Below are 12,191 nucleotides of genomic sequence, written 5' to 3' on the forward strand. Positions count from 1 at the left end.
TTTTAATTGAAGTCTGCTAATTCCTACAACATAGTATTAAAAAGTATTAAAGGTTTTTGTAACTCAATATTCTATTAAAGATACATTCTTCCAACTTTAATTTTTGCCAGTTTTAGTCTTTATTAATCGTTGAAAGATTTGAGTGTCAAATTTTTTTTAAAAAAAAATGAGTTTTCAACTGAAATACGTGTAATTTTGAGATCCAAGTTTGTGGCTTAAAGGTAAGTAATTGTCTGTTGTGCAAAACATAAAACCAAAAGAAGCATTCAAACTATATTGCTTTTTTTTTTAAAATTATATACTAGGGAAAATTCTTTTTTGAGTGGATATCCAAGGAAAACTATGTTTTGGTTCCCAGTAAGTGAAAATCCATTTTGTTGTAAAATATAACATCCATCTAAATTTGTGGAAGATTACGTTGATGTCAGTAGAATAAAATGTGTGTAAATGATTACATTACACCACATATTTTTTTTATTTGCTTCCGGTGATTTTTAGACTATGATCCATAATCAAAGGTGCTTCGTCACTTTTTGTAAAGAATTTAACTTCCACTTATGTTTCTGTCACACACCCAACTTGCTGATAAAATCATTATATGTTAATCATTATATAGCTTGCTTCACTGATTCAATAAATGCAATGTGCAGAAATAACTTTAAAGAGATAATTCAAAACTACATGTTCAGGATTTTTAAACATAAGATGTGCTATGATGGATAAATCTATCGATTTCTAGGAGTGTTTAATAAACTCTCTGGAGAAACAGGGGCTTTATTGACTCCGATGGTTACACAGCATAACAACAAATTGGTTGAGAGAAGAATTTGACAACTCTAAGCACACAGATATTACATTAAGATGTAAGGTTAGTTTTTGTGTGCAATTGATCCGGGATAGGACTGGCATTCCCACCCAAATGCATTCATTTGGGAACCCCTACAGTAATAATAATTGTCGACTTATACCTACTTGTATTTATCAATTTTTAGATATCAAAGGCTATTAAAACAGTTACTTTCAACTACAATTTATCAATATTGATATAAAAAATGCAAATTAAAGCAACATTTTTCACTATTTTTTATTAGTTAAGATTAGTGTATTAAAATAGTATAGTAAACAATTGTGATGAATAATCACCTAAATGAATAGCTCCTGTAAATCAGCTTTAGTAGTTCGCTTTTTTGGGATGACGTCCTTGAATTTAATAATGTTTTTTTTCATAATTTCCAGATTTTTTCTTTACTTTCCTGTAACCGGTCAGCATCCCAAGGTCAACAGCTGTTAGTTTTATTAAACCTAAAAGTAATAAAGCAGTCAAATCCAGATGAAATATTTAAATGATTTGCGTTTAATTAAAATTCCCAACGAATTTAGCCTTACGTGGAGTTATTTAATAATAATATTCAACTAATTATTAGAAATACAAAGTATTGATTCATCCCCAAGCGGCCGTAAAGTGACTTTTTCAAATTAATGATAGAACAATGTCTCGGAGAAACGTTATAAATCTTGTATATAAATAATAACTTTAGCCTTTAAAATAATAAATAATACCAACTGGGTGCTAATGGCGCACCTCATTTCATGAGCCAAAAAGAAAGTATTCAGTTGACTGATTTGATCTATAACAATGTAACTAATACCTTATGAAACTTTAAAGATGTGACTTGTTCGGATCCAATGCCACTGAATTTCCAAATGTTGGAATTTCATCAAAATTGTAAGCACGTTATGCAGTTTTGGTCTTGCTTCATCACGAAAGCGTCAGAGAACTGATGTTTTACATTACACCAACCACCTCTTAATGCTGAATATTTTTAATAACTTCACCCAAATTGAAAGTGGTATGCAAAGAGTATTTTAAAATCAAGGTCTACTAACACCATAGGTTTCTTCAGCTAACAGAAAAATAACATAAGAGTTAAAAGCTACAACACTGCAATTGAGAGCTAAAATCTCTTGTAAGTTAAGGATGTGGATTTACTGAGCAATCTTGGATCACATGGTTATGGCTGGATTGGGTCAAACCTGCATTTCTGGTTGGTACAAAAGATTTCTAATCAATTATTTAAATTATATAACCATTTCCTAGCTCAGATGTTGCAGAAAAATTAGTAAAGGTACGGGAAAATAATTTACAGGAATGTAAATCACAACCGATCATAAGTGATATTATAAAAAAATATTAATTTATCACTATCAATCATTGATTATTGTCACATGAAAAGTACTTACTTGTCTCATTACAGTTATTGAATTAAAGTTTACAATATACGATAACATTAAAAAATTGATATATCCTTACTTTTTCAAGTAGGAAAAAAACACTTGAAGTATAAACAAGGAGATCATTCAATGGCCATATTGTACATCACGTCTCATAAAAATGAAAATATTCGATATATATGAGTGATTAATGAATTAACTGTGGCAATATGCGAATCAATCATTGAATTATCTACTTATTTATTAATCATATATTTAAGCAGAACTCGTAAATTTTCCAACTTGCGACCAAAGTTAAGCTATTGAATTTAAATATGTTTCATTCCTAAAACCACTGGCTCTCTTAGAAATCTGAAGGTAACTTAGTTTTATTTTACGATTCTGAACATACTAATGGAACATGATAGGCAGAAAGGCAAACTCTTACCATTGTCCATTAAATTACATATTTTATCCAAATCAGTAACTGCAAACATTAATATTATTAGTAGATAGAAAAACTTCGAAGATCTCTGTTGGATTACATTCTAAGTAAGACCAATAATCCAAAGGAATAACCTACTTAAAATTCAAAATAATAAAACAAATATTGGGTTTAGTAATGAATGAGGTCTTGTTTACGTTTCGACTAAGAAGAGTGTCCTCATCAGTAGCTCTGCTATGATTCAAAGGCGTGGTTTACTACATGTGAAGATAATTGTTTCAACTATCTCAGCGGAAAGAAATATGTTGGAGAGAAGATTTGTATGAGGTGTTAAAATCTAAGCCGGATCCAACAATGCTATACAAAAATTAAGAAAATTATATATATAAATAAATAAATATATATAAAAGTTTAGGTAGAAACAATTACTATGAAATGAATGTCGGGTGAAATGAAAGAAAAAATGATGATAGTTTGGAAACTGTGTTATTAAGGATTACATCACTCTTAAGTCATAAATCAATAAGCTTGTGGTTAAATGTTTTTATGTTTTCAAAACTAACATTAAGAAACATACCTACGTATTTTCCTTGTTATTTTTTTGAACATATATAAATAAAGTCATGAATAAACTCATGTATTTTTATACTTCGATAAAGATAATATATTTGTCGAAAAATTGGCAATTAAAATATATTTTTTTAAAATTCAGAACTTTTTTGTGAAGCTAAAACTCAATAAATTAGAAAAATTGAAAAAAAAAATCCTTTTATGCAAATTCAATTTTTGTAATATCTACATTATAAACTGAACATTAAACCGAAAACAATTACATCCCTCTACGAATGCATACAATTTGAATTGAAGTTATAGACTTATTTTTGTATAATGAACGGGACTCAATTGATGCACACAACATACACTTGTCTAGAAAAAACTTTTTCGGACTCGGGGACCCAAAAATGGATGTTTGTGGTTAAATAAAAAGTTTAATTGGATCACAATACTATTTACTAAACTAAAATAAAGGAAAGTAAAATAAGTTAATATCGATGAAATTACTGGGCAAAGACAAACGTCTTTCTTTTTTGAACGATAAAAATTCATTTAAAAAAAAATGAATTTTAATTTATTACATTTTTTTAAATAATAATTTTGAAAATGTAGCTTTACTGTTCACGCATGACACTCGTGTTGTGTTTCGTAAAAATATGTACAAAAAAAAAATCGACGCTGGTAAACTGATTAGCTTTTTAATTTATATCAATAATAGTATGTAATTGAATTTTTTTTTTTTTTGTAATTTGATAACGACTTGGCTCGAAATTTTAAAACTCATTTAATGTATTAATTTGATGACTAAATTAAATACCATTTTGTAAATATATATATATTTAAGTCTTAATAGATTTTAATTGCTGTAAAATAAAATTTCACAAGAGTTTTTTCTTTCGTTCATCTTTTTTTTGATAAGGCACTTACAACTGTATCTTATCGTTTTATTTATTAATTAAGTGTTTTAAATCTGGTCGAAGAGTTTGCGAAAATTAATTTTTAAACTGATAACATTGACACGAACTGCAGTAGACAAAACAATGCATTTCTGAGTAATTTATACAAACCTACAAAAAGGATTTGTTTAGCTGGGGGACTAACTATCAGTCAGACTTCTAGTCTTTTTCTCTTATTGAACTTGTTCAATAATCAAACTGAAAACAAATTTTTTGATTCTTTAGTATCTCACAATTTTGTCTCCAGAAAAATCTTTTGAATAAAAATATGTCGCGTGGTTAACATTTCCAGCTTTTATGGAAACCTTTTTGAAGCTTTCTATTTAACCTTAACACCTTTACCAGGCCGACACCGGATTAGTAAATATGTCATTAAAAAAAATATTATTTACAGAACGAAATAGAGTTCGTTTAAATATATTAATGAGGGAAGGAATTGACTCAGTTAATAGCGCGGCGGCAGACTAGCAAGTTGGGAATCCTGAGTTCAAAATCCAAGCGTGCTGGCCATAGATTTCCTCTGTTTAATGTTGTCCATTTTTAATTAAAGTAGATACTTTATCCTAATCAGTTACTGCAAACATTAAGTTTAAGTTTGTACCACCATTAATTATTTTTTTTCTTAAGGGCAATCTTCCGTCTGCCTTAGGCGTATAGAGAAGTTTAGCGAGGAGCTAAATAGGCTCCTAGGTTTAGCTTCGGAAAGCCTTTCATAGTTCTTTTTCCGGTCAGAGAGACCTGGAAGCGTGGAATGCCAGTGTGTGGCGATTAATGGGGGATGGTAAACTGACAGCTCTAAGACTGAAGAAGGACTGGGAGCCGGGATTAATGAAGCCCTTTCGATTAATACGGAGATACTAACTATATGGTCTTTTAGACGGCGGTAGTAAATATCTTTATGCTGTTGAGGTTAGAAGAAGGGGAATAATTGACTATTTACGAGTAATAATATAATTTTTTCTGACATCTAGGCGACCTTGCAGGCAAATTAAGTTCCACGAGCTCCATTAAAGATGACTGACTTTAATACATATTGATTTTGTGATTTTTCGACAATAAACAAAGGAATAGGGAGGTTTCTTTAAATTATTGCAGATTAATTGAGTTTTGTCAATTATAACGAAACGTTTGTGACGAATGCGATTTAATTCAACCATTAGTTGATTATTTGGTGTTGGAAGTAATGCACACCTGAAGATAACTAAACTTTTCTTGGTCAGTAAGTGTGACCAGAACATTGTAGAAAGCTTATGTTAATTTTATGTTTTGATGCTGTTTTTGCTGCAGAAATGCAATGCTGCAAATGTCTATACCTAAAGCGATGTTTTAATATTGCGGAACGGTTCACGAAAAAGTATTTCATTAAACATTGCAAACCAAAAAAATAATAAGAAGAAAATAAAAATTAAATTGTACCACTAAATATGGATTCTGTTTTTGTTGATGAGAATAACGAACGTGAAGAATTAATTTTACAAAACATGTACCCAAGAAATCACCGGAAGCAAAACGATAGATACGGAAATGAATATGGCCAAATGACAACTACAGTATATAAATGTTGATTAAAAAAAAACTACGTGGTGAAACACACACGTTAAAATGAATGATGACCGCGCTTTGAATTCGCTATTGTTGTGTGTCGATGAATTGAAATGAACGTTCACCGTCATATCATTAAACACAGTAATCTGGTGTAAATACACATAAGACTTTCTTTTGTCCAGAGCTTTCTCAACGTTCTAATAAAAACATTTTATTCAACTCGAATTTAAAACTACGACCATTAATAATGCGTAATCCTTACTACCATTAAAAATGAAGTTTATTTCAGTAAATTTTACTGAAATAATTATTTAAATAACAGAATTATGTCTATCTAATGTAAATATGAAGTTAAGTAAAAAATTGTAGGATAACTTACTTGAAAATATTCGAAAAGTAATCAATCCCTCTTGTAATGACGAGGTATTCCCGGTTTGGCAATTTACTTTCGAACTCTTCATTTAAGCAACACATTTACCTCTTCTTAATATAAAACAGTTTATCAATCTCCTTCCTCCGGATGTACACTTATTCCTGAAAAAAGTTCCAAAAGTTTTAGATCTTCAGGAGTTGTTGATTAAAGTAAATAAACAAAGTAGAACAAAATCATTGGAGCAAAAAATCCATAATTTTTAAGTGCTACTTTCATTTGAGGAGGTGATTCAATCGCTAAGGTGCGATCGGTCAACTGAAATAAAGGGGTCCCCATTAAAAAACACACACACATGAATTCAACCCAAACATATATAAACAGTAATTTTAAAGTGGTACTTACGGTGACTCAATTTGGAATTTTATTTGGGAATTTTTTTCCGGCGTATCGACATCTATCGATGGCTTGGGTAATTAAACTCCAATTTATATTAGACCGGTTTTGAGTCCCTAAATTGTACTGAAATTGACTCATTAAATGGAAAGCTGCCCTAAACTTCACCCAAAAACTTACCCTTAAATAAATTTGTGGGAAATGATTCAAAAAATGTCCCAGATCTGCATACTACGAATACGCTATTATTAGCCCAAATTTTTTAAAACAAGCTGCAACAAAATGAACAATCTGTAGAATTCTACTTTACTTTCTCGTAAAAGAGAAGGAGAATTACTTATACAACTTGATTCATAATTTATTATACATTTTTATATTCCTTTCAATTATTAAAAAGGAAGCTGAAATTAATTTTTAAAAATGTAAATTATAGAAATACGTCTTAATGCTATTCAGTGGTAGGAGAGAATTTTTTACTATGCATTAAAAATATTCAAGGTTAAATTTTTTAAATTTTGCGAGCACTTTCTATTTTTTATATTCTCAAATTGTTTAGTATTTATTATTTAGCGTCAGTTGTTTGTTGTGAACCAACTAATTTCTTTAATAACATCTACACATTATAAATGTGGTTAAACTTAACGAGGCCTTTTTAGCCTCAAAATTTAACATATCTATTTACGTGTAATAAGATATTATTTATTTTTTCAAATGATTTTTATGCCTCCTATATTTTTTGTGAAAAAATCATGATAAATTATTAGTTAGATAGTTTATTAACAATTGCTGACCTCTTCAATATTTAAAATACAAACAAATATTAGGGATAAACATTTATAAATTTAAACTAAAGAAGGACTTGTTGACAAATATATCTGAATATGAAACAACAAATTGAACTCAAGGATTAAAATAGACCAAAAAAATTACAATGTTGTTAACCTTCAATGACGTACACGTATAGGGTAGGCAGTTTTGAGGAAATTTGAACTACGCAACACTAACTCTAAATCCGTAAAAAAAAAAACGATGTAAGAGAGCCAACAATAATAGTAAATTGACGTACAATCAGAACAAAATTACTAAACTCAAACTTATAAATTTTTTTCTGCCGTAGAATTACGCTTCTTTCATGTATTAAAACCCGAAAGTAATACTTCACCTTAGAGTACTCGAACTAATGGTTAATACTGAAAACTAAAATTAACAGAAACTTTCGACTTTTTTTAAATATTTATTTTAGTGATTAAATCATTGAGTGTTCAAACAAAGACTGTGTTTTTCAACTCAAACAATTGTTTATTCACTTATCTGTTAGGCTTAACTCATTCATTTTTAAAATTAAAAAAAAATTATAATCCTTATGCAAACAATTAAATACTTTTCGATTTCAGTAGCGAATGGTGATTAAAAGTCACCACATTTTTGGTCGTTTTACTTTGATGAGCATTAAAAAATAACACCATTTTATCCATCAAAGAACAATCCATTCTTATTATTCAACCGATCTTTGTACCAATAATTCAATACCTTTTAGGAACAGCAAGTGGCCACCTGTCTTACCTCCTCTTCTTTAGCAAAATGTTTACCCTGCAAAAAAAAAAAGTGAGCATTAGATCGAACTAAGTGGTACTTTGAAGGAACGTGGTCTGTGGGGATAAACTACAGCCTAAATATTTTTGAGGCAGGCTAATACTGAATAATTGAAATCTGGAGAGTACTGTTCGATTAGAACAGCTAGGAAAATTAAAAATTATGCTAAGTAGAGTTCAAAGCACATTTGAAACCAACTTGAAATGGATACTGAAGTACTACAAAAAATTCCAAGACATTCTTACATCCCATTACTTAAGAAAAAAATAAGTAAACATCTCATTTCAAACTTCTCCATATTTGTAAATTATACCATGTAGAAATTGGGACTTGAAGTAGAATAAAACTAAAAATATAACGAATAGCACAACACACTCCAACTACTTTTCAACAATTAATTTCGTGCAAAGTACCATCTATTTCCCAAAAATTTTAATTCGCATTAAAAAAGTGATTAAAAAAGTAGATAACACTACGTTCTCATATAGGTAATTATAACTAATTAAGGAAATATGTTGACTAATAAAACATATCACCTTCACGAGTTGGTAAAGAAAAATTGCGTAAATTTCCACTATTGTGAGAATTTAACTGATTATTTTGTTTTGTTTTTATATATTTGCTATATAATTTATTCTCTACTGACTGTTCAATATTCCTAATCTGATCTCCCAATTAATAAACAACCCCAAATCTATACGATTTTTTATCGTTATGATGTTTCCTAATTTATAATTTAGTTTAGATAAATATAGTGGAAAACTGTTTCAACGGTTATCATTGCTTTCTGTCTGCCCTTCTAAAACCTGTATTTACTCTTGTCTGCGAAAATTTGTCCGGGTAATAATTTTTTTTGGATGAGAAGTTGCCTTGTTAAGCTTATCCTTTTATTAGATCATTGAAGAAAAAGCAACGTGTTCCTACTATCTACTATTAAGTAAAATTTAACGCAAAGCTAATAATTTCTGATTTCAGAAGTAAGGAAAGAATTTTGTCTTCCTACAGCCCACTCTAGAGAGTAGGTTTGTTAGTTTTTCAAAATTTTCTCAAAATGGCCCTCAATGATTTGAATAATTATTTCAGTATGCAATGAAAATTTATAGATTTCTTTACTCGGAAACGCAGTGTTATACATATCAGTTATACATATCACTGATATGATTAGTCGTGGCACGCCAATTTGTTTTTATATAGATTCATACATCATTAGAACCCAGCTACGCAATATTCAGCTGACAATACATTAAGTTCAGTTAACGTTATAAATGTGGTTGAAGTAAACTTTCAGCACCAAACTGATGAATCAACATCTGTTTTTGACGTGAATCCGTAACCGAGCAGTGAAATTGAAAAAAACATGGATACTATGACGAATAAAATAAGTGATAGCTCTCCAATTATTTAATACTTTTGTGGAAAATTCATTTTATTGTTCTGTGGCCAGTGTAAATGGCTTTCATTTCTTTACAGTTTAAAGAATAAGAACTCTTAATTGTAGTCAGTAAAAATAAATAAATAAATGAAAGAAAATAAAACAGTTAAAGTTAACAGTGGATAACAGGACTTGGGGGATATACTGGTATCAATGTGCCGTGAGATATTAATCAGAGCAAAACTGCGTAACTGATATGTGCATGTATATAATTAATTCAACAGATCTGTTACAGTAGTGCTATTGTTATCCGTATTACACAAATATAGATCATGAGCAATTAATATTTTCTCTTTTTCTGTTAAAAAGTCCTTAACTTTATTTAATACTTGCTCTAAAAAAAACGCATTGAGTTCAATGTTCACAAAACATTACTTATTACCGCAAAACAAAACAAAAAAATACAATCTCACTTAACTGCAGGCAAAGCTTTAGGTAAAACTGATAGTATGGGTATAATCATGTATTAAGACGTTCATAGAAAGGCTGCTAGAACCTTGGTATTTGTATGGATACATAATGGAGATCTTACTAAACCAATAGCGGTGGTTACGTTTTTACGAAGCATAATAGAGTATGCTTTTCTTATTTGAAGGCCGTATGTATTGTGCAAGCGACCTAGAGTGATTCGCTTTATTAGGGTATTCGTCAAGAAATTTTCCTGTAATGAAATGAATATTAACACCGGGAAGCAAAAAGCTTGATAATGGATTTGACTGATGTCACTTTTTAACAGAATATTTAACGGTGAAACCGACTGCCCTGAACTCCCAAGTTGCGTGCTCCCGGTGTCATTCAGTGTTCTTTTTAATAGCACACGCATTTATATGAACAGCGTTGTATGTAACTTCGAAAAAATTAAGAGACGCCGATTTATACGTTAAGTCCGGCTTGTTTATTATTTTAAAAAACAAAAATTTTCACATTTGTAACAAAGCAAACCTACTTTGGACAAAGTGGATCTCATAGAAATCTACAGTAATCGCTGAACTAGCCATGTTGCCAGTTGCGAGCAGATTTTCAACACCAATATAATCCTAGCACTAAAGGCATATCTTTTTTCTCTTACCTCACAAATTCCTTTATTATTTTCATTCCTAAATTGTACAAGAACAGTCAGCAATCCTCGATTTTGTTTCATGCGACGCTCTTCATTTTAAAGAATCCTAGTTTTTGCAAGGGGCAATTAATTCAGCTTTTCTCAAGTTCAATCAAGATTTCCACCAATACATTTTCTCTAAAAACATATAAAACTATTTTACTTTTTTAAATAATGAAAATCGATAAGGATACAGTTTAGAAATCATTAAATTGAGAAAATTAATGAGACATCCTGATGCTAAGTTCGTCAAATTCAATTCTCACGAAGTTTAGAAGAAAGATTTGACTTTACAAAGAGATTTATCCACAATTCACGATAATAAAAAACAGACCATGAATGACCTAGAATTTTATGTATTTTTGTCATTACAAATAAAATCATTTATCTGTTTAAAATAAATCTTCAAACGCTTAGACCAGATTAAATGGCTAATTCATCTTATAATCTATATAAAAAAGATTGAGGAGTAATATTCACATTGCCAACAATTAGTCTACTTTATCTACTTTCCCCAATGTCTGCGCAACAAAACTGACCTCTTTGTTAAGCTGTAGATGGTGTTTATATAAAAGGGGGAAATAGTAATACATACAGTACAAATTACGACCTAAATTCCACCCTTTGGATGAAGCAATAGCGTTCCGGATGTAATCATAAATAGCAAACCGCAGTTCCTTTTACTAATACATCTCTTCATTTTTAAAATAATAATAAAATAAAAATGTACTCATAAATTTTGACTTCTGAATGTTAGCAGAGGAGATCGTTAATTTGTACGATTTGACGTGTCTACAATACTTACTTAAGCTAACGATAAAAAAACAACACTAGGAGGTAATAGGTCTACAATGAAGAGTTCACTTTTTCTTTTTTTAACACTCCTTTCTGGGTGTAAGTCTTGAAACAACGTTTTTAATTAGTAATTGCCAGATATTTCGTACGAATTGCCGGCCTGACATTTTACGGAAGGTTAGAACAGTAGCGCAAGGTATTACACTGGAGGTTATGAAAATGTTTTAAATACGATCAGATGATGTCACTACCAGCCAGTGTCCTCAGCTTTAAGTTGAAGTCAGTTTTTGATTATAACAATTTATAACCTACCATGTAATTTAAAGCCCTAGGACCAGAACTTATTTTAATATCGAGTATTTCGAATAGTAATAAAAATCAATAGTCAGTGTTCATTAAACGTGATCTAGCAATGCATTGTTGAATCTAATATCATATAAAGGCAGAAGTTTCACAGCGTAGAACAAATACTAACAGGAACGTTGAGTTCGAGCTAAAGATCTTCAGAATCCGAAAGATCATTTTTCTGGGATATTGTTTTACATAAAATTGAGAGGGCAGAAATAGGTGACGTATGCAAAATTTAAAGAAAATTGTGAAGCCATAGTAGGCGAATTTTAATGGAAAGAAAATTTAAAATAGTTTTATATCAATCTGCGATTTCGGTAAACAAATACCTAACACTTATAAATAAATGATAAATGCCTACACAAATTGCATGACCCTAAACAAGAACTTAAAAGCTTCGAAAACATTATAACAGCATTGAAGTTAGAACTTCGGAGGATATGTTC

The 12,191-nt window shown here is 30.1% G+C and overlaps 1 protein-coding gene across 2 annotated transcripts in view; it reads left to right on the forward strand.

Moving 5' to 3' along the window:
- The window catches only part of LOC141446941 (cationic amino acid transporter 2-like), a 55,710-nt gene that overhangs the window by 477 nt on the left and 43,042 nt on the right, over window positions 1-12,191 (forward strand). The gene's annotated exons all lie outside the window — the stretch shown is intronic.

The sequence above is a fragment of the Rhodnius prolixus genome, unplaced genomic scaffold (assembly GCF_049639745.1).
Source record: "Rhodnius prolixus isolate KJV_2025 unplaced genomic scaffold, Rpr scaffold_7, whole genome shotgun sequence".
NCBI lineage: Eukaryota > Metazoa > Arthropoda > Insecta > Hemiptera > Reduviidae > Rhodnius > Rhodnius prolixus.